The sequence below is a fragment of the Pleurodeles waltl genome, chromosome 12, assembly GCF_031143425.1.
Source record: "Pleurodeles waltl isolate 20211129_DDA chromosome 12, aPleWal1.hap1.20221129, whole genome shotgun sequence".
Taxonomy (NCBI): Eukaryota; Metazoa; Chordata; class Amphibia; order Caudata; family Salamandridae; genus Pleurodeles; species Pleurodeles waltl.
The window spans coordinates 621,484,449-621,506,087 of NC_090451.1; the positions used below are offsets into that span (position 1 = coordinate 621,484,449).

Sequence of the window (21,639 nt, forward strand, 5' to 3'; positions counted from 1 at the left end):
TTTCACTTCTCCACAAAAACAAAGCATAACACACATACAAGCACATCTAAATCACACACACATTTTCATAATACTTTCCATCACAAATTAGAAACATACACCCACCCCCACCTTTATGACAACACAAATAACACACATCCTAAACCATCTCTACTCCCAAATTTTCTATCTTCACCAACAACAAAAAACCAACAACTCTCATTCACCTGCCTCCCATCCATTGCACAATTTAGAGCCTTAAAATATGATCTGCACGCTCCACCACCACCTCTAACCCATACACCATACACTATAAACACACACTAACAAAACAAACAAAATGCCGCTCTTCACAACTTTGCATCCCATGTCTAATTCACAACAAGGGTACTGTACAAAAACAACACAACTCACCATCTCACTCTCAACCAGCATTTCCACCATCGACACACACAGGCCCAACAAAATGCCTTTTAAACCTGCTGGATGAGGAGCACAATATAGAAAAACAACATTATTACGATCCACATATAGCTAATGCCATCAATAATGACACACCTGCTACAAGTTCAAAATATGCTGCTCACTTTTCTACAAAACAAAGTCACAGCATCTCCAAAACATAATCTCTATACTGCCTATTAACAAATGCTCGATCAGTCTCTAAAAATAAGCATCACGTCTACAACCTACTCACTGACACACAATCTGACTTACTCTTCATAACTGAATCACGGTTGGTAGATGACATGACTCCAGTATTGCAACAAGCCATTCCCCCCCAGGCTATCAAACTATCTCACACAATTATATAAGCAAAAGATGAGTCTGAACTAGCTGTTCAAGCAAACAATAATTCTCACCAAAACTGACAACATTTCCATACAAGTTTGTGAGGCCCGCATCACCAGATGCCATCCTACACCAACTTCCTCCTGTAACTTCATCCTCATTTACAGACCACCACCTAGGCAACATTAAAAGACAAGTTTCTAGACACAATTTCAAACCTTATACCACTACACTCCAAACAATGCATTCTTGGGGACCTAAACATTTGGGCCCATATTAATAATTTTTTAGCGCAGCATTTGCGTCATTTTTTTACGCAAATGCGGCGCAAACTTACAAAATACAATTGTATTTTGTATGTTGCAAATGCGGCGCTTAAAAAGTATAAATATGGGCCTTGGTTTGACAAGCCCAATATGCTCCATCCAAAAGGTATCATCACTGGCCTAGTCTCACTGAACCTACATCAGGTTGTACTCAAACCCACACACATTGCTGGACACATCCTATATGTCTTTTGTGCAAATCCAGAACTAGTTACCTTTCAAAGGATTACTTCAGTCACATGGGCAGACAATTGTATCACACATCACACACACATTTGGTAGCTTTCCAAAGTAAAACTCCACAAGTCAACACAACCAAGACCACCTTACGTGCATCCACCTAATGGAACAAACTCAGTTTTGAATGCTTAGAAACACAACTAACAGCCAAGACAAATCTAGACACAATCAATTCCTTTCAAAACCTTTGAGTGGCTACAGGAAGTTTTGAATATCCTAATTCCACTCAGAAAAACAAAACAGGAAAAAACGAAAACAAGCACCTTGGAGAATTACAGAACTAAAAAATATAAAACAACAAATCAGACCGCTTCAATGAACCTGGCTCAAAACAAACAGCAATCAGGACAAACTTCACCTATGCAAACCTAACAGAATATACATATTAACGATCAAAAAAACTAAAAAAAAAAAAAAAATTACTTTTCAGGCAGAATACAAAATGTGAAATGTGCAAATAAAAAAATGTAATACAATTCTCAATGAATTTTGCAAACCTAAAGGCACAGAAGTAACTCATCCCCTTACTCAAGAATTCACAGACAAACTGGCAAATCATTGCACAACCAAAGCATACATGTTGGGCTTCTATTTAAAAGAAAGGTAACCCACAAGCACCGACCCCTTTCCAAAAATCCCCTCCAAGAGTAAGCTAACCCAGCCATTACAGTCCTTCAAACCAATATCACAAAGTGAATTTATGGATCTGGTCAAAGCAAGCAGGCCTTCTGGCTGCACTTCTGACCGTTGTCTACCACACATTTTCAAGAATGTTCTTTTGTCTACCGCTACTGCCACATCGATTAGAAGAATCATCAATAGTCCGTTTAACTACGAATATCTTTTCAGAAGACCTAAAAAAGGCATACAAACATTAATTATTAAAGAAAAAAACCTAGACCTGCATGACCCGGACACCTACAGACCAATTACAAATTAACCTTTCCTGGGCAACCTAATAGAAAGAGCAGCATTTGTCCAGATTTCGCAGTTTATTGAAGATAATTCCATACTTTCAGAGTACCAAACTGGATTCCGCCCAGGAAGAGGCACAGAATCTGCCCTGATCGCCATCTGGGACGATCTTAAATACACAGTAGACTGCAATGGAGTTGCTGCACTACTTCTCTTACACCGCTCAGCTGCCTTTGACACAGTTGGCCATGACACCCTAATACAAAGACTCTATGAAGCCGACATAAAGGGGACTGCTCTTGACTGGATCACATCCTACCTTCAAAACAGAACAAATATCATCCATACTCTGCCTTTCTCATCCACCCCATACACTTCAAAAAAAGCAGGGGTCCCTCAAGGCTCATTCATCTCAGTCATGCTTTTCAACCTTTACATTAAGTCATTACAGGCAATGATCAATGAATTTCAGCTCACATGCTGCAGCTATGAAGATGACACACAAATACTTATTAAGCTGGAAAGCCCCAAATACATTGGAAACTCAAAAATCTTCAGTTTCATCGGAGCAATTCATCAGTGGATGACATGGAGACATTTCAAACTGAATGCTTGAAAAAGAATTGGGAATACTCACATACAATAATAAGGGACTCTCCAGGTTTATTGGGCTTAGTATAGTATTTTGTAAAGTACTGTATAATTTCTATGACTGATATTTGGTAGTGCCATCTTCAGAATATAATGAGACCACAGTTGAGGCCGCCCAATGCAGTTTAAGAAGTTTCACCAATGTGTGGCCTGGTCTATCCACCTCACATACGTCCATGACACAGCATATTTACTAAGGAGTTTAATTACCGTATCTGCCTCATCTCTATATGTTTGTAGTTTGATGTGTATGGCATTTTAAATTTCTGTGGTCCCCTGCTCATAATGTAAGACCTCTAAGTTATGCAATCAGTCTCAAATTTTGCTAATGGTTACCAGAGAGATTTAACTATACATAGCCCTTAGCTATGCATTCACCCCTTATCACTGCTTTAAATGCTTCCCACAATGTTCTATTAAAGTCCCTTGAGCTTGTATTTGTTTTGAAATAGTGCACAAAAGCTAATTTGATCCCTTCTTAAAAGGCACTCTCTAACAGCATGATAGGATGAAGGTGCCACAATTTTTGTGTGTTTATCTGGCTTGGTCATAGCTGCGTCAGGGTTATGGGGGAGTGGTCAGAGTATATGCATGCCAAGGGTTGAATGTCCACTGTCCTGATGGTCACATCTTTCATGCCCAGCCAGTAGTCTAACTTAAAGGCTGAGTTAACAGCAGATGTGCAACATGCATAGCCCTGCTCCCCTGGGTGTCTCAGCCACCGAATGCCAACAAGGTTGTGATATTGCAGTTTATTGTGCAATACCTCATGCGTCCTGTGCTGGTTCCTACCCCTATTTCCAATACCGTCTAATGTGGGATGTAGTGTCACATTATCGTCATCACCCCATGTCAAGGCAGTGGTTCCATTTGTTGTGCTCTCAGATGGATTATGCAAATGAAAGGTGAGAACCCTAAACTTCTGAGATGGTCCATCTCCCTACCGGGAATGGACTTTACAGTGGAGCATAGACCTGTGACTGCCCATGCCAATGCACATGGATTTTCCAGGTTCTTCCACTTAGACAATGAAGACTCTCTTGGGGAAGGTTAGTCTCATCACCTTTTATTTGGGAGTGTGTTGAGTAGGAAAGTGCACCTTTTGGCATGGTTACCACCCCACCTTTTGCCTAATACCTTATGCTAACGTGACTGAGTGTGTGCTGGGATCCTACTAACAAGGCCCCAGCACCAGTGGTTTTTCCCTAAATTGTACCATTGCTTCCACAATTGTCACATCCCTGGCTTACAGCTAAGTCCCTTGTAAAAAGCTACCAGTGGTACCAAGGGCTCTGTGGCCAGGGATGGTCCCTAAGGACTGCAGCATGTATTTTGCCACCCTACATGACCCCTTACCCAACACTGCACACTGCCATTGAAGCTGGTGTATGCTGGTGGGAAGAAAAGGGTACAATTGACATGACATCCCTCTCTGGGTGCAATGCCCACAAACTACTGCCTGTGACATTGGTAAGTCACCCCTATAGCAGGCCTTACAGTCCTAAGGCAGGGTACACTCTATCATAGGTGGGGGCATAGCTGCATGAGCAATATGTCCCTACAGTTTCTAATTCCATTTTTAGATATTGTAAGTGCAGTGTGGCCATATTGAGTACATAGGCTGGATGTTTGTCATTACGAACCCCACAGCTCCATGATGGCTTCACTGAAAACTGTAAAGTTTCATATCAAACTTCTCAGCTCAATAAACCCTCACCGATGCCAGTGTTGGATTTATTGAAAAATGCACAAATGCGGCATCTTAGAGATGCCCCCTGTATTTCACCCAATCCTCCAGTGAAAGGCTGACTGGTTTGTGCCAGCCAGACACTAACAGACACGTTTCTGATCCCATGGCGTGAGAGCCTTTGTGCTCTCTAGGATCAGGAACAAAGCCTGCTCTGTGTGGAGGTGCTTTACACCTCCCCCCCTGCAGGAACTGCAACACTTGGCGGTGAGCCTCAAAGGCTCCTGCCTCCTGTTACCCTTCCCCTGGGCATTCTAGCTAGTGCAGTTGCTGCCCCTCTTTTGGTGGCAGGTCCGGGAGGGAAAATTAGTAAACCCCAGGAGGAGTGTCCACCTCAGTTGGGACCACCCTATGGAGCCCAGAGCCGAAGTGAACCCCTCCTGGCAGAATCCTGCAACTTGCTTTGGAGGGTGCATGATCTTTGTGATCCCAGGGGTTCCCTCATTGAAAAGCATTGTTGGGCACCCAATGCTGTGTTTGCACCCTGTACCCGGCTGCCCCTGTGCCGCATAGGGTGTATGTTTGGTGCTGACCTGTCCCCCACCCCCGGTGCTGATCTAAACCCACCAGGTCTGTGCCTGCAAGTTGCAGGTACTTACCTGCAAGCTGTTCCTTTCTAAGTGCCCCCTGTCTCTGTAGGATTCCATTGGGCTCCCAACATCAACTTTGATCTCTGTTCCCGGCCGGCCCGTATTGATGGTGGCGCACTCTTGGTGTCTTCCTAAACTTTGCCCTATGGACACCTTAACCCTTGAAGACTGGGACTGTAACTTGAGTACTTATCTGTAAATTGTGTTGTTACTTTTCTTCTCCTAGAATTGCATTGCTTTCTATGAGAAATTGCAATGTACCTACTTTTGAAATTGAAAAGTATTACTTACCTGTAAACTGTTTTACCTGTGAATTCTAAGCAAAGTGCATTTGATACTTGAAAGTGGTACATTCCTTAAACTGTACTTACCTGCAACAAAGAAACTTTTGGTTCTAGAAATAAAGTAAAAAAGTATATTTTTAATACATAAAACATTGGCCAGGGGTTAGTCATTATGTGTGTGCCTCATTCCGTAACTGTTTGTGTACAACAAATGCTTAGCGCCCTCTAATAAGTCTCGCTGCTCGACCACACTGCCATAATAGAGAGCATTAGTATTATCTACTTTAGCCTCTGTAAAGCCTCTGGGGATCCACTGGACTCTGTACACACTATACCTTTCTCTGGTATAGTGTGAGTGGACCTCCAAGTCTTTACTGCATTTGTGAAACTCCCAATGTTCTTTGCCGTTTCTTTTTGCACTTTAGCTAATTTGATGGTGTTATCCTTCACATCCAATATCCATTGTTGTACCACGTTGATGCTTACCTTATGCTTATCTAGCTGCTCTTTTAGATTGTCTAGTCGGCTTGTGAGATTATCCATCTTGCCATCAATGGACATCCGACTATTGCACATTTTCAGCATCAGGGATTGCATGGCCAGATCAGTATTTACCACCTCAGACATTTCCAGGGCCCTGAAGTGCCTTTCGTCCCCCCTTTCTCCTGTCTCTTAGTCAATTTCCTTGCTTCGAACTGTAGGCACAATTGCCTATGTTCAGGTTTGCCCACTGTGGGGGATCAGGGGATCTCATCTCGCAGCGGCCGGTCTCATGTGGTATTGACCTAGCAAATGTAACTCTCTCCCAACTAGAGTGAGGTACCGCTCCAGACATACCAAATTGCAGGACTCTCCCTCACAGATGGGGTCACGCAGCATTTCACTATCCATGACACAAGCCCAGGTGCAATCCCATTAAGCCTTAAAAGGCTCCAGCCCGTAGGCCACAATCAACGTTTACAATATGGTCATCACCGATTGAAATTGCACATTTTTAGGTCTACAGTAATAGAAATATAGCATCATCCATCCATCAAGAGTGTGTAGTAATTAAGGAAAACATTAGTGGCAGCCATTGAGCTCATCGAAGTTAGTGCTTACCATCCAGGGTAAAAGATCACGGACTGTATGTTGACACTTCCAACACTGGTCGTCCGTGAGGGCCTTTGCAGCTCAAGACGCCAATGCTGCAGCAAGGTGGTCGTGCCCCAGACTCCCGGCTCGGCTCCCCTCCACCGCTCCAAGGGCTCCAGGCCACGGGCCCAGGTATGCTTCCTACGACCCTGAGTGCGTTCTCCGCGAGCAGCGCAGGGCCGGCCGCATCCATATTATCAGAGCTCCATGGTTTCCCCATCATCTTGTGGTTATTTCGGCATTTCTGGATATAAATAAATATGTGGACATTGCAGCCAGGTTCCTGTAGTGGCCACGGGAGATCCTCTAGCTGCAGCGATCTTGTCCCAGGCTCTCCAACGCCCCCAGATATAGTATAGTTATGGTTTCAATTTCTGTCCACTTGTGTCGTTTATGGCAGAGACATTCCTAATGTTGGATTTTTTTTCCAGAACAATCTTCCTTCAAAAAAATAATTGTCTCACAACCATGCAGAGGGTGGGATACGTTTATTTTCTGTATTTACTTCCTTATGTAGTTTATATGCCCCCATGACATCATGTTGTTGCAACCTCACTTCTCGCTTTCCTGGTTCCACCCCCATGTAAATGACAAAGTGGGTTATAATGGCAAAGAAAAGGATCTGAGCACAGAAGAAGCTCTTTCCTCTATCGGTGAGAAGTCAAAAGGACCGCTCACCTGAGTCAGACCCTAAGAATGTCAAACAAAAAGCCACAGGCAGACATGCCAATGCACCGAAACTGAACATTAAAATAGCAAAGATGTTTTGGGTGTTAACCGTTTCTCTTTCTCTTTTTCTTGAAAAAACAAACTGTCAAATGATCCAGATTTCAGTCTTCCGCAATGTGGACAGGTCTTTTCTCTGCAGGAGGTCTGAGCAACTCCCATTAGGCAAACATCAAAAAAAGTTTACAAATCTGCTATAAGGTAGAATTTCAAAGAACGTAATGTTCCTCAGATCAGATTTCTTACTTTCATTTTTCTCTGTAGATCTCACAACCCTCACTCTCAAATTGCTTGGACATATCAGGGGGTTTATGTTAAAATGATGTGATGGGAGCCATCACGGAACCAACATCAGACCATCATTTGCTCAAACTCCCTTTTCCATTGTCATCTACCGTTTTGGGTATCACTGATACAACAATGTTACAGTCCTTAAAATGTAGGTAATTATACTTAGTCCAAGCTAATCATAATATCTTGCACTAAGAGTACCCTGGTGTTTTTACCTTCAATATTGTGACCCTCATTTACCACACAGTAGCATATCATGTGACAAATGGTTGGGAATCCATCATTCAAGAAATGAATGTCAAAGATAGGAATAAAGTGTTCCAGAATGTGATGGAAAACCTATATAAAGGTTTTGAGCCAGAGGGCCAGATGTAGAAGCAATGTTTCAGTTGCAAACCCTGAAATTGGCAACATTTTAATGTTTGTGAGAGCAAAATTGCTATTTCGTACGTACAAAACCTATTTTATGAGTTGGAAAAGTTTTTCTGACTCACAGAATGAGTTTTGAGATTCACACCTATTTGCAAGTTCAAAGAGGTGTTCCTTCTAAATTGCGATTTCGTATGAAGTGCATCAATTGTTTTGTGTGCAATTCCAGTCACAACCCATTGAACGGTTACCAAGACCTCAAAGGAGATGGACACTGATTCGCCCGCCAAAGGGAAGTGGTCCATCTGGGACCCCTTTCTCTTAGGAGATCATCTTGGCAGCCTCCACGGAGTAGGCAATGGTCCTCCGCTTGACATTTTCCCAAACTAAAAACTTTAATTTTTTAATGCAACACCAATTCCTTTAAGGAACATGTACTACTTAAAAAAAGTTTCGATTTTTAAATGCAAACGCAGGCATTATGGTCTGCTGCCCATTTAAGGCCACCATCCCTGAGTTTGTTACCAATCATGGGAGGCAATAAATTGTACGCTGCTTGGTTAATATTCATTAGGCAAGTCTTTCTGTGACACCCTCTGCATTTGCAAAATGACCTAATAGTACAGAGCCACTTTGCAAAATCAAAAACTGGTTGCAATGAATCAGTGCGTAATTTGCAACCGCACTTTGCAACCAATATGATACTACATCTGTCCCAAGACTCTTTAGTACAATAGGCGCTATAAAGCAAAAAATTAACAGTAAAGCTACTCATTTTTTAACCTAACTCAGGAGACAAATTGTCTGCTACAATGTGGTAGGTCAAGGTGTGCAGTGTTTTACGTCCCACCACCAGTATGCACTTAGGGCCTGATTTAGATCCTGGCAGAGGGGGTTACTCTGTCACAAATGTGATGGATATCCTGTCCACCATATCATGATCCCAATATGTCCTATGTGGATCGTAATACAGCAGATGGGATATCAGTCACATTTGTGACAGAGTATTCCCTCCACCAGGATGTAACTCAGGCCCTTAGTCTAAGAGGATAAGTTAAGCTAAGATGTAGTATTAATCCTTCCTTTGTTTCTGTGTGTAGCATTGTTTATGGAATCACTTCCCTGCTCCCTTGCATAATTCTTGAGTCCAGACTGTTGGTCTTGTGAATGGTGTACAGTAACCAGGCCAGACCTTGAGCATTTTTATTTATGTATTTATTTAAACAATTCTACAGTACAACCGAAAGGTATAAATGGGACATTTCACCAAACTAACTGAGCAAAGGTTTCTCAGAAGGGACTAGGGCATAGTAGCTACAACAAGCCAATGGAACAAATTAATGTCAACTTGAGTCAAGGCAATGAGGAAGAGAGATGTCTAGTGGTGCGCTCAGGGGTGAAGGCAGGGCATCGGGTGTTTCCCCGAGAGGCTGGAAGGGTGGGGCCCGTTTTGCAGCTGTGGGGGGCAGTTTTGTTACCGGGGGCCAGTTTTGCAGCAGTGCTTCACACTTGCAGACCACCCCTTTTCTCCTCCGTACCCCCCCTCAAGGGGGCAGGTCCGACGAAATTCTCAAGGCTGCTTTGGGTTCCCAGTCCGGCCCTGGGCGGAGGAATGTATAAACAAGGTAATCAGACTCAGGAATTGCGTGAACAGGTGAATTATTTCCTTAGGCTTTTTTTTCGTACTGAAAGCGCAATATTCCTTCTTGCAGGAGAACCTAGATCAATAATTCTGAGATTATGGCATTGGAAAATACCCTGCAAACGTGAGTTTCGAAAATGTTAGCAGATTTCATCCTAAAACATTTGAATCAGGGAAACAATGAAAAAGAATATAGTCAGTTACATTAAAACATCAACCAGGGTAGTGTTGTCCCTGACGTCTATATTAAAAGACCTGGCATTGCCAACATGTAGAAGAATCTTCTAAATTTTACCATTAACTAAATGAACTTGATAAGGGTTGCTGCCTGGAACACGGAGTGTAGAATATCATGCTTTTTTCGTGCCTACTTATCTGTTAATATTTTTGCCCTCAATATTTTGGCGAAGACATTAAGGTATAATGACATTTCCTCCAAGATATTAGGCACCCGTGTCGCTTCACTACAAGTAAATCAGACGTCATGCGGGAAACAACAAAGGGCTCGTAGCTCAGTTCTACGCATGTGCAAGCCAAAGGAAGATGAACAGAACGAGTGAATGATCAGACACCGAGTACAAGCGACTGAGGGTCTTGAAAATAAGGAGCCAGTGTTAACAATAAATCCGCGGGAGACGAAGACATTAAAAATACTCCGCTTACCCGAAGCAAACAAGTCGTAACTGGAAAGACCTTTGAAGCACATTTCATGTGGAGGGCTTGAGATTTTAAGTCGGGTAATGTTATGAAACCCCTGCTGTGTAAATAGTGGGCGAGGGCCTGGCCTAATTCTGGGTAAATCACATCGCGCGCACTTGACATATTAGGCCGCTTCACGCAGTTAACAAGTATGGGCACAAATATGTACCGAGATGGGGGACACTGTCGGCTTCCATCAAATAGGCTCTCAGTGAAATTAGGAACAATAGCATGCCGATAGCTAAGTAGAGAACAAAAATTGGAAAGCATCACAAGACTTCTTCAAAAGTGTCTCTCTCTCTCATAGAACAGTGAGTTTACTTAGTGCTTCTGATCTCTCATTATTCTAAATCAACAGGTGCTCCCACATCTGCCCTGCCCAAGGTAGCAATGCCAGTTGTAGGTTGGAATAATAAGGTTAAAATATCGACCTGCAGGAAGATTGCATACACAATATTGACAGGCGCAATATTCTCAAGTGAATTATGTATAGAGAAGTGTAGATTTACTATTCTCAACTCCACAACTATTTCCCTTGACTATATAACGGTAGTTAATATAGTGATTTCTTATTGTTGCTGGTCGGTATTTTGACCACAATATTGTGAGACCCAGAAACAGATACACATGAGTTTCCAAAACGTCCTTCTTCACAAACCCTTGTTTCGTAAGTGTTTAAGTCTGGCGTATAGTTCTGTGTATTTTCCATCCCCTCCCCATTACTAAGTGCCTGCATCTCATTTCACAAGGAACTGATGTTGCCCTTGAGCCATCTCAGTAGCTCTCCTCTGGGATTTCTCTAATAGATCTTTTATTGTGTTTGAGTTGTGCTTTGACGATCAGACATCATCTAGGCAATGTCTTTACAACCATTTACAAAATTATAATAAAGTCCTAGTTTTCTTACTGTCAAAAATCCCTTTGCGCTGATGTATTCCTCCAGGTTCCCCCACACTGTCTGTTCCTACTGTTCGGTAACTTTCAGGATGTAATGGGCAGGATCTTCGATGAAAGTGAATTGAAAAAGTAATCTTCAGAACATTTGTGAAAAGGGTCAGCATTGTAACTGATGATTCTACACAGTTAAAAAGTTCCAGAATGAAAGACCTTCACAAGGGACAGCCCTTCATGCGATTGAAATAGGTGTAGAATGATGAACAGTAAAAGGTTTTTGTGTTTTCATCAAAGATCCCAAGTTGCAAGATAAGGGTGGATTCTTATAGTGAGGTAAACTAATGCCAGGTCATTAAGGCATCAGAATATAAGGAAATCCAATTTAAATGTCAATCATTTTCTCATAGAAGCAAATGTACTCACCTTGTGACGCAGGAAATATGACCTCTCTTGCAAATTCTGTCTAACAGATGGATCACAGAATGCTGCACCTTTAGTAACCAAAGAATTTGTTGAAGTGGAAAGTTGGCATAACGAGCCTTGCAAAAATCAAGCCATAAGCCAATGAGTGCCATGCCTATGTGTAATGAATAAAAAAATGTGTCTTAATTCAAGTGTTTAAAAAGGAACAGAGGTTTTAAGTGGTTATATACACTAGGAAATACTGGCTAAAGGTTTGGATGGGGACAGTTAAGGTAGAGGTGACCTGCTCTTACAACCAACAATGATGAGTTCTATTTTGGATCTATAGTCTTTTGTTATGGCATCACGGATTGGCTTTTAAGCACAGCATTCAAAGATTGATACCATTCATCACAACCACACAATTGCCAAGATAGATTGATCTTGGCATATCAAAAAGAGGAGCCATATGTGAGCCTTTAATACTCCACAAACAGAAGTGAAACTGTTAGATATAAAATAATCAGTGGTCACCCTATAACAACTGTTGACCTAAAACAACTGAAAGCATTTTAAATCCTTCAGGTTGGTGTGAGCAGTCAACATCATCATATCAAGTATGATTTGGTTATCTGCAGCATCAATTACTGCCTGGGGAAGTGTGGGCGAGCATCACCAGTGAAGCCTTTACAAATGTTTCACTAACGGGCAGGAGAGGACGGAGTCATCAGTGATGATGTAAACTTTTTTGATTATGCTATTGACTGCTGGACAGGCCGTTCAGCAGGGCTCCTGCAGGGGCAAACTCTGTGAGAAAATCCAATAGGACTGGGTTTTGTTGACAAAGTATTGGTGGAAGAATATCTGCACCTTTCAGGTGGTGTGAAATACTAATAAAATCTAGATGGAATGCAAATTCAGAGCACTGTGTGACAGAAACTGACAGGTTAGTTTTGCTGATGTGGAAGATGCAGGTGGAGGGTAAGCATTCTGTGACATTTGTACTGAGGACGTGAGTCTGATCTGTTTATGTTGCAGGCCAGCACCAGCTGATATTCTGGCAAGATCGTATATTAAATAGTGGGATTTGTGTAGTGTTGTGGTAAAGGATTATGGTGAGTGTCAAATGATTGATGCCAGAAGATACTGTAATTGTTGCTTGAATGCTTTGCATTAATCTGAGGAGTGATAATAAATAAAATCGGAGATAAGGTTACAACTTAGGGCCCAGTCAATAGCAGAATACAGTGAGAGTGCCTTTGTTTTGATGTGGCCTGCTTGCAACATGAGTGGAGCCTTACCATAGCCACTGTTCTTAACACAAACTCTAAGTAACCTGTAAGAGTGGGTGTCTGCAGAAAAGAATCAAAAACTGAAGGAAAAAGCAAATTGTACAGAAAAATATCAATGGAATGGTTTAGGCAAAATTTCAAAGGAATCACAAGTGGAAGATGATACTCAGAAGAGTGTAGCAAGGTGGCAGTATTATGTGGTATTACTGGGGGTCTTACCATCGAATACTAGCACGTTACCCAGAAGTGGACCTCAGAATCACATCAGTAAATCTTAGCTCAGTCCTGGTAGAATGGCAAAGAGCAGTCAGGCTACTTAGAGGAACATGTGTAAAGAATTTCACAACACCAACATGGATGATAAGTAATTGACACATTTGGAAAGAAATCTGAAACCAATTTATAAAAACAAAGCAGATTTTAATATTATTTCAGACACCAAAATGATATCAATACATTGCAGATAAGTAATCAACTTTAAAGGATTAAATAAATCAGTTCCTTGTAGAGCTGTCAAACTCTATCATTGCAATCAATGGGAGAAAGCACAGTATGCAATCGGTCACTTGTGGGGTGGAACCCACCTGAGGTTAAAGCCTTGCGGCCCTCAGACCAAACAACAACAGTCATATTCATTTTACCTGGCCTGTGGGGCCCGGATGCAGAGTGGAGCTGGCTTTCCTTGGTGCTGAATGGTTGCTCGTAGTCTTGAGATGACACCTTGGCAAAAGGTACCATAACGTAGTTCAGTATGGCACTTTGGTCCTGGACCTAGGAGCTGGTCTCAAGTCAGGATTCACCAGGCAGTGCACCTCAGCGACACTTGGGTGACTTGGGTGCAGAGATGCTTTCTGGAGTGCTGACTGGGTTCACAGGCACTTTCAAAATGCAGCACTTGACAAAAACACACCTGTGGGTGGGTGTACACTCTACCCTCGGAGAGTAGAGGCATTTGGGGTCCCAGGACCTGGATTCATCAGCTGGAACTTTGCAACCACGTCCGGCGGCTCGAGGTGCAGAGGTGGCCTTGCACCTCTCAATCACAGGCATGTTGCACTAAAGATGGTTTGCCACTTACTCAAAGTCTCCTCCTTCAGGATGCAAGATCTCAGTAGTGGGGTCATTGCCAGTGTTTTTCACCAATGCTCGGACTAACCATAGAGACGGAGATTCCTGAGACTGGGTTGGTTACCGGGCTGGTGACTAACAAGCTTTGGCAGTGGCAAAATTAATCCACAGGTACTTCGTAGGCTGGAGGTCGACAGAAGTGGGGTATCGGTTTGAAACTTGGTACGAGCCTCACTACAACTCCTTAGGTGCAGGTCATTGTTTCTCTTTGGGCTCACTCATGAAGGGCCTGAAGGTTGCACTTCTTGTGACACAGCATGACGATTCTTCTGCAGATTGCAGGAGACTGGTCCCACCAGTCAGGGGAGTCTGCTAAAGTTTCTGGAGTCCTCTGGGGTTACTCTTGCAGGGGACAATGAGCTTATGCCACATAGAGGTCAAACACTCGGTTCCAGTATATGGTCTCCTCAGGGCACTTAATTGTCCTATCTTTGTGCTACAGTGGAGTTCAAAGTCCTGTTGTTCGTGTATCTTCTCTGTGCCTTTTATCAGATTCAAGTCAGAACTGAGGTTCTGGTGCCGGGGGAGCCCCTTAAATCCTGGTTTAGGAGGCGTTAAGGACAGAGGGGACAGTGGCCAATGGGCTGCTGGTCTTCGTGCCTAGCCCGCACCTGTAGTGACAACATTCTGTGGGTTTACATCACTATCGACCCACAATACTCTATTTGAGGATTTTCCAAGATGGTAGAACCCTTCCTCAGCTGTACAGACCTCCTAGCCTACCCTAGAGGTATGACTAGCCTTTTGGGTTGTGTGTCTCCTGAATACCTAATTTTCCCACCTGTCAGCCTGGACAGAGAGGGATGGACTTTGACCTCGAGTAGGGGTCAGGAGATCATGTATTAAGGGCGGTGAAAGCTTTGAGGTTCACCGCCCTGATTCCTGTAAACACTAGCCTTCCTGGGAGGGAGGAGGTGTGACCTCCTTCCTGCCCATGTTTTTGGATCCTGTGGCTGTGCAAGCATTACCAGCAGGAGGGCAGACTCTGGTCTTGGTGGGAAAGACACCAATGAAGGAGAAAGCTGGTATCTTGGTGGGAATCCTCTGAGGATGCCACCTGGGTACATGCCAGGTAAACCCGGGCAATAGAATTGTGTTCAGGGTTAAATAACATGTTTTTTGACACCAAACATGAGGGAATTCGGATGGGCCATCATGGAGCTGTACATTTGAGATCTGCCTGGGTCCCAGCCTACGTTATCCTATGGACTGCCAGTCACGTGCGGTAGCATTACGTTTTAAATGCTATCACAGGGCCAGATATGCTTGCACATATATGTCCACACTCATAACACACTGCACCCTGCCTCGTGGGCTATAGAAGCCCTGCCTTAGGGGTGACTGACCTGTGCTATGGGTAGTGAAGGGACACTGCCTGCATCTGGTGTGGACAGAGTCAAACTCAAGCAGGCAAGCTGCTCGTGCAGGGCTGACATGGCAGCTTTGCAGGCTTTGCTTTTACTCCGGTCACACAGGGTTGCACAATCAGTGCTGCAGCCCTAGTGACCCCTTTAGCATCCCTGCCCTGGGTACCAATGGTACCAATTACTAGGGCCTTACAGAGGAAATAAAGACCTTGCCACTTAGGTTTACCAAATCACAGTACAATTTAAAGGAATGAGAACTGGCACTGAGGTCTGATTAGCAGGCCTCAGGGCACTTTCAGATAAAAAACTACAGCACCCAGCAGCAAAAAATGAGGGATGACCATCCAAGAAGGTGCACTTTAAATCAAAGAGCTGCCATAATATATTTTTGACAAAAAAGGCAGGATTGGCGATGTCTCCACTAAACTAAAAGCACCAGGAACTGTGCAAAAGAGACACAAATATAACAAGAGGGGGGTAAATCCAACAAAAAAATACTTCAGCTGCACCAGGAAGAAGTAGAATGATGCTTTGACAACTTTTCATATAGTGTGGCAGAGAACAGGATTGTAAACACATCACCAGGATAGCCAGCTTGAGTTCGATTAGAACATTTGCCCTGAGAACACTGATAGCAACCTTGGAGTAGTCTATTTTGCTGGGAGCTAATTTCAATATGGAAAGAGGTTCGTGGACCGTGGCATTGAAATGCCAAGTTCTCATTTGCAGGGCACAACTGTCCATAGCAAGGAATTGGTCCACCTGCTCCTTGCAGCTCCCTGCAAGCCCCCACAAAGTCCCTACTTCTGTGGAGGAAATGCTGTGTTGCCATTGCCCCGCGAAGCAGGTTCCATCAAGGAAGCAAGGTACTGCACCATCAGTGTGGAACAAAGCAACTGTTTTGCTGGTGCCACCAAGGAGCGACACAGGAGCACTCATCACTTCCAGACAAAGGTGAGTGCATACAAAACTGAAAGAAGACTGAAATCTGGTACACTCCATAGCCCAGCCAAACGTACAAGAGATTACCCTCCTGTGAAACTTGCAAAATGGATGCATGTGGTCCAAGGCTTAGGTCAAGAAAATGCTCTGTGCAATGATGGCATTTTACCATAAGAGTCTCCAGAAATAATTTACTCAGGTGGTCTCACCAATGAGCTAATTTGGACATTTTCGTGGCAGAGGACGCTACTGCACAAGGCAGCTTCGGGGAATACATAGGACACACACTGTACCTTAAACTCTGGCTGCATACCAGGGATGATGAGCTGCAGGAGCCTCCACCTGTAAGAATAGTATCAGCATGGGCAACTTCACACAAATATAGAGTCAAGATCCCTCAAGCAAGAGGAGCAATTTTGTTAATCTCTACTGTTAGAACATAAGCAATCTAAAGTGGCCAGCCCACCTACTCCAAACACAACTCCTACAATTGAGAAGGTTTGACATTTTGAACAAATACTTTTATTTTGCAGCCCATCATTACATCCCGATATACTCTTTTGTTATTCTTTTGCAAAGTTGTAGATATCACTATCAAAGAAAGAGCTATCAATCCATGCAAATATTGATTCCAGAACTTTTTCTACCACTATATCATCATCATTATCATCATGAGGCAGATGAATGGGAATGTAAGGTTTACTCTTCAATCTCCACATCTGCTAACCTTGCCGCCAGTGTTATAGAGTTTATGGGTTTGACATATGTGCACAGTTGACATTAAATCTCTATATTATGACTCCCCGCAATTGCCCGTAATAGAGTGTATATTTACTATTATAAATCAATGCACCCCTTGGTACTTGCCTGGTTATACAGCAGACCAAAGCAAAAAAAAAATGTTTTTTGTATTTTTTATGCACTCGCTTGCCCTAAACACACTACAAGGACCAGTCCCCCTGCCTTAATGGTCCTCACAGAGATGATGTTTTTCTGGTTTTGTCAGGCTTTAACAAGAGTTTTGAGGATTGGTCCAATACTCATAGTGTAGGTTAAACAAGCCCACACGCATACAAGGACATACACACACTCATACATACCCAACATCGCACACTAGATTGAGCAGAGAAGGTAAGGAGACAGTTGTCAGTTATGCACATGGAGGGCCAATGGAGAATGGTTGGTTGTCTGGCTTTACAAGATACTAGTGAAATGAATACTGGTGCCACAGCAACATAGTTCTGAAAAATAGTTTTGTTGTGTGGCTGTTATTCGTACCAATGTTGTCGCCCTGTTGTGTTATTTTATGTATTTTCTTAAAATATTTTGCCCACAATGGTCATAGAGGCGATAGTAAGATAATATATAGTTTGGATAGACTTCAAGGTGCATAATGAACAGGTATGTTTTTCAGTGCCTTTCTTACATTATATATAGAAGGAGTCATTTTATTTGCTCACCTACCTTTGTGGATCCATGCTTTAAGGACATTGTTGGCAAGTGATGCTAGAACTGTTTTAATAGGAGTCTCTCATAGCTTGCAAGCGAGTTTCACCAGCAGCAGCATTTTCCGCAATTAAATGTGTAGTACAGATTGTCATCAGTGATGCTGGAGTGTCAGGTACTGCATTCGAGCCCAGTCAACTTAAAAAAGGCCACTGTATGACGAGACTTGATTCATCCTCCATTTGGGAACCAGTGGAAAGTGCAGTCCCTAAGGGTTTACTAACTCTTCCTGGGGAACAATGGTCCAGGGTATAAGGTGAGATCTAAACTTGGTACCTTGAAATGTAATGTCTAATTCCCACGTACTCAGGTTCCTGTACAGGTTAGGCCACGTTGAAGAAGTCTTGAAAATCTCCAGGCTATGTTGGAAAGAAATCCCAGTCAGTGAAGGAAAGTGGGCCCTCAATGGCCACCTTAGGATGAGGGACCTCAAAGCTGTGCACTCCACGTGGGGCACACCAGAAACATGGTCCCCCTTCCCTAGTAAGCAAACACTGAGGAAATCAGCCAAGAATGTGGGTTACACTTTGGATGTGGCCTACTTGCGGAAGGAACCCTCAATAAACCTATTTTGCAGACCTTAGTTCAGGAAGATGTTTTTTCCGATCTGTTTCAGTTCTCAATTCCAAGCTTTGGAAAGAATTTTTGAAAATGAGACGGGTGAAACCCCATTCCTTCTAGACCAGATGGGTGTAACCAGATACTTAATATTTATGGTGTTTGTGTGTGCTCTCCTGACGTAAAATGCTCATTATGTCACATCTTGCTGGATTGTACTTTTATAAGACTGCATGTATCAAGTTATTAAAACCATTATTTCTCGAATATCAGACATGCTCCAGGGTGGAAGTAATAGCACTTCTGTCTGAGATGCATTTTTTGATTTTTTTGCACATTTTATACTTTTAATTAAGTAGTGTTTTAAGATGTGAAGACTGGATCTTGTTAGGCCAGTTTTAAGTGTATGTATTTATGGTTTCTATGATGTTTTATGAACAATTGTCCCAATACACTTAATATTACTACTACTGATAAAATAATAGCTTGCTAATTCTTATGCTGATGTCCTGCAGTATATTTACATCTCTTAATGGTCATCTGTGGCTGTATTACACAAAGTGCCCGGGGGAGCAACAGGTGTTTGCTCCACTTTGTGAACCCCGGGGCACTTTGTTATTACAGACGGGGCTACAGATGTTTGTGCGGCCTCTTCTGTAATGCATAAAGTACCAGCGCACATGTAGTGCCGGCGTCATCATCAGAGGGCATTCCCTCATTTGCATGGGGGTGTGGCCCCATGCAAATGAGGGAATCTCTTTGCCGTTGCTCGTGGGTCGTTTTACAGACAGGTTGCAGAATGCACAGTTAAACACAGAGTGGCTTCTTCAAAGCTGCTCCGTATTTCACCTGAATACGCTGCCTCCAGGGGAGTGTGAGTTTGCAGCTGCCCTGGGGGCTGCGCATTCATTCTAATATGGAGCACTTTCCTTGTTGGCGCATGGTGCATCTTTTGAACGGTGCGCCCCAGTGCAAACAAGGACAATGCACCATATTCGTAATAAGGCCCCAGTTGATTTGAGCTTCTGAAGACGAGCTGTAACCCCACTCGATGCAGGGGTTGCTAGCTCGCCCTCCCTGCCATTTGTGTGGTATCCGCTCTTCACAGGGTGACTGTGTGAAGGGAGTAGACATGCTGTGATACACAGTGGCACCATGCTAGTTGGCGGCCTGTGCATACAATACTTCTGGTGCTGGTTTAACCTTCTACTAAGCATCAAGGCCTCAGTTAGAGGAGAAAGTAAAGATGAAAACCTGCAGGAGTGAGGTACAAACAGGAAGTGCAGGATGGTGGAAGAAAGAGGTATAAGGTGGAATCAAAACAAGGTTGACTTGCTGTTTAGTAACCACATCTTTTTGAATCCTTCCTCTAAATACTGATAAATTTAGGTCTACTAAATAAGAGGTTTCACTCAACAGCAACACAAAAGCTCAATTGATTAGTTGTCACCCATTTTCGTCACTTCTCTTCATCCCAATGGCCTCCAGAATAAACTTTGTTGCGGTATTTCCAGAATTTGCCTCTCCTTAGTGTGAAGGCTTTCAAAGATTTACAGATTAAAAAAATTAAGCTAAATAGTTTTTTTACGAGGATAAAATAAGATAGCACTTCCGTCTACCTGCAGGTTACGTTTCGTGGCACAATCTCGCAGCAAAATCTGTTCTCTTCCTCCAGAGTTTTACCGTCACTTCCGGGCTGCGTACTCAAAACTTTTAAGTTCTTGATTTGCCCTGCCCCGCCTTTACCGTAAAATGTAAATCACAATAAAATATTTGAATGAAATTGTTATGCTTCGTTATGGCCTGTTGCCAGTTCCAAGCGTAATTATCTTAGTTCTCGTGGGATTTTATTTTTATATATATTGCGTATAATCAGGGTCACTCAAATTATGCGATTCGGAGATGCAGTGGATTTCCACAGAGTTACCGATTTGCTGCATCTACCACTTAATTCGCCATCTGCAGCGTAATTTTGGAAAATTCACAAAAATATGTTTCTAGTTTAGACAGATCAAGAGTTACCAATAAGCCACATGTGGCACTGCAGAATGGCAGACTGTTTGCCAAGGTCAACTGGTCACCTCCCAGTTACTGATTCCACTGCTCGAGTGTTAAACTGGCCCTTTGAGTTAAATCTTTGGTCTAGACAATATTAATGTGGGTTAATATAGAAAAACTGTGAACAATTATTGCGACAAAAAGTGTATTACGCAGCATAGTTTGGATTTCCTTGCTGCGTAACTTAGCCAGCTCTGCTGCCCGACTTACCCCCTGGCCCATTGTCACACAATCCCAGTGGCCCTTCCTATTGGTCCGCTCAATTTTCTTTCTTACTTTTCTTTGTTGTTTTCTCTTACACAAATTGTGGGAGGCACTGGCAGAAGGACCTGAGAAAATATTTTTAATTGTACCTCTGCATTAAGAACTGGCTGCCATGCCTTCCGCTAAAAAGCTCTGAACGCGTGTTCTTTGTAATACACAACAGAAATAAAATAATGTAACTATTACTGCTTTGCTCAGCTCTAAAAGCGGAGCCTGTAGTTTGCAAAACTGGTTCCTCCACACTTGCCCTAAATCTTCCACAATATTTAAAAGAATTTTAAAGAATGTATCAGCCCGCTTGATGCTTGTCAGAGTCAACCTTTTCTGAAGATATGTTTGAGATAAGATAAAATAAAACAGTGCTGCTTCCCTGAGAATGTGCAAGAACCCTCCCTCCCGACTTAACAGGGCTGATTTAAGACAGATCGAGCCCTGCCAGATATGCTAAACACAACAGTGTAGAATGTGATTGACAGACAAACACTAGTGAAGCTCAAATATATCCCCTTGAATTTTTGGAACTTGGGTGTTGTTCAATGGCATCTGATTAGGTTCTTAGTCATTCAGTGCCTCCGTGTTGGGGCTCCAGTAATAGTAAAGAATCCCGCCTCTAAGGGGGTTATGACCCACTATCACCTTCCCCTTGGAGTCAACTAACCTGTCCTTTTGTAGCGACTACATGAGTACACGGTAGGTGCCGTTTAGCACCTGTTTATTGAATGTGTACATTAGTGGCTCATTAATGCAAGGGCTGATATCTCAATGATTGCAGAAGGACTATTAGGGCTTTTAAAGTGTGGATGATGGTCAGGAGCGAGAATGGCCTACATGGCCTTATTGAGT

The 21,639-nt window shown here is 42.9% G+C and overlaps 1 protein-coding gene across 1 annotated transcript in view; it reads left to right on the plus strand.

Annotated features, from left to right (window-relative positions):
* LOC138267162 (RNA-binding protein 8A-like) overlaps positions 1 to 21,639 on the plus strand; it is a gene marked incomplete at its 5' end in the record, with an annotated part of 251,162 nt that overhangs the window by 198,893 nt on the left and 30,630 nt on the right. The window lies entirely within an intron of this gene.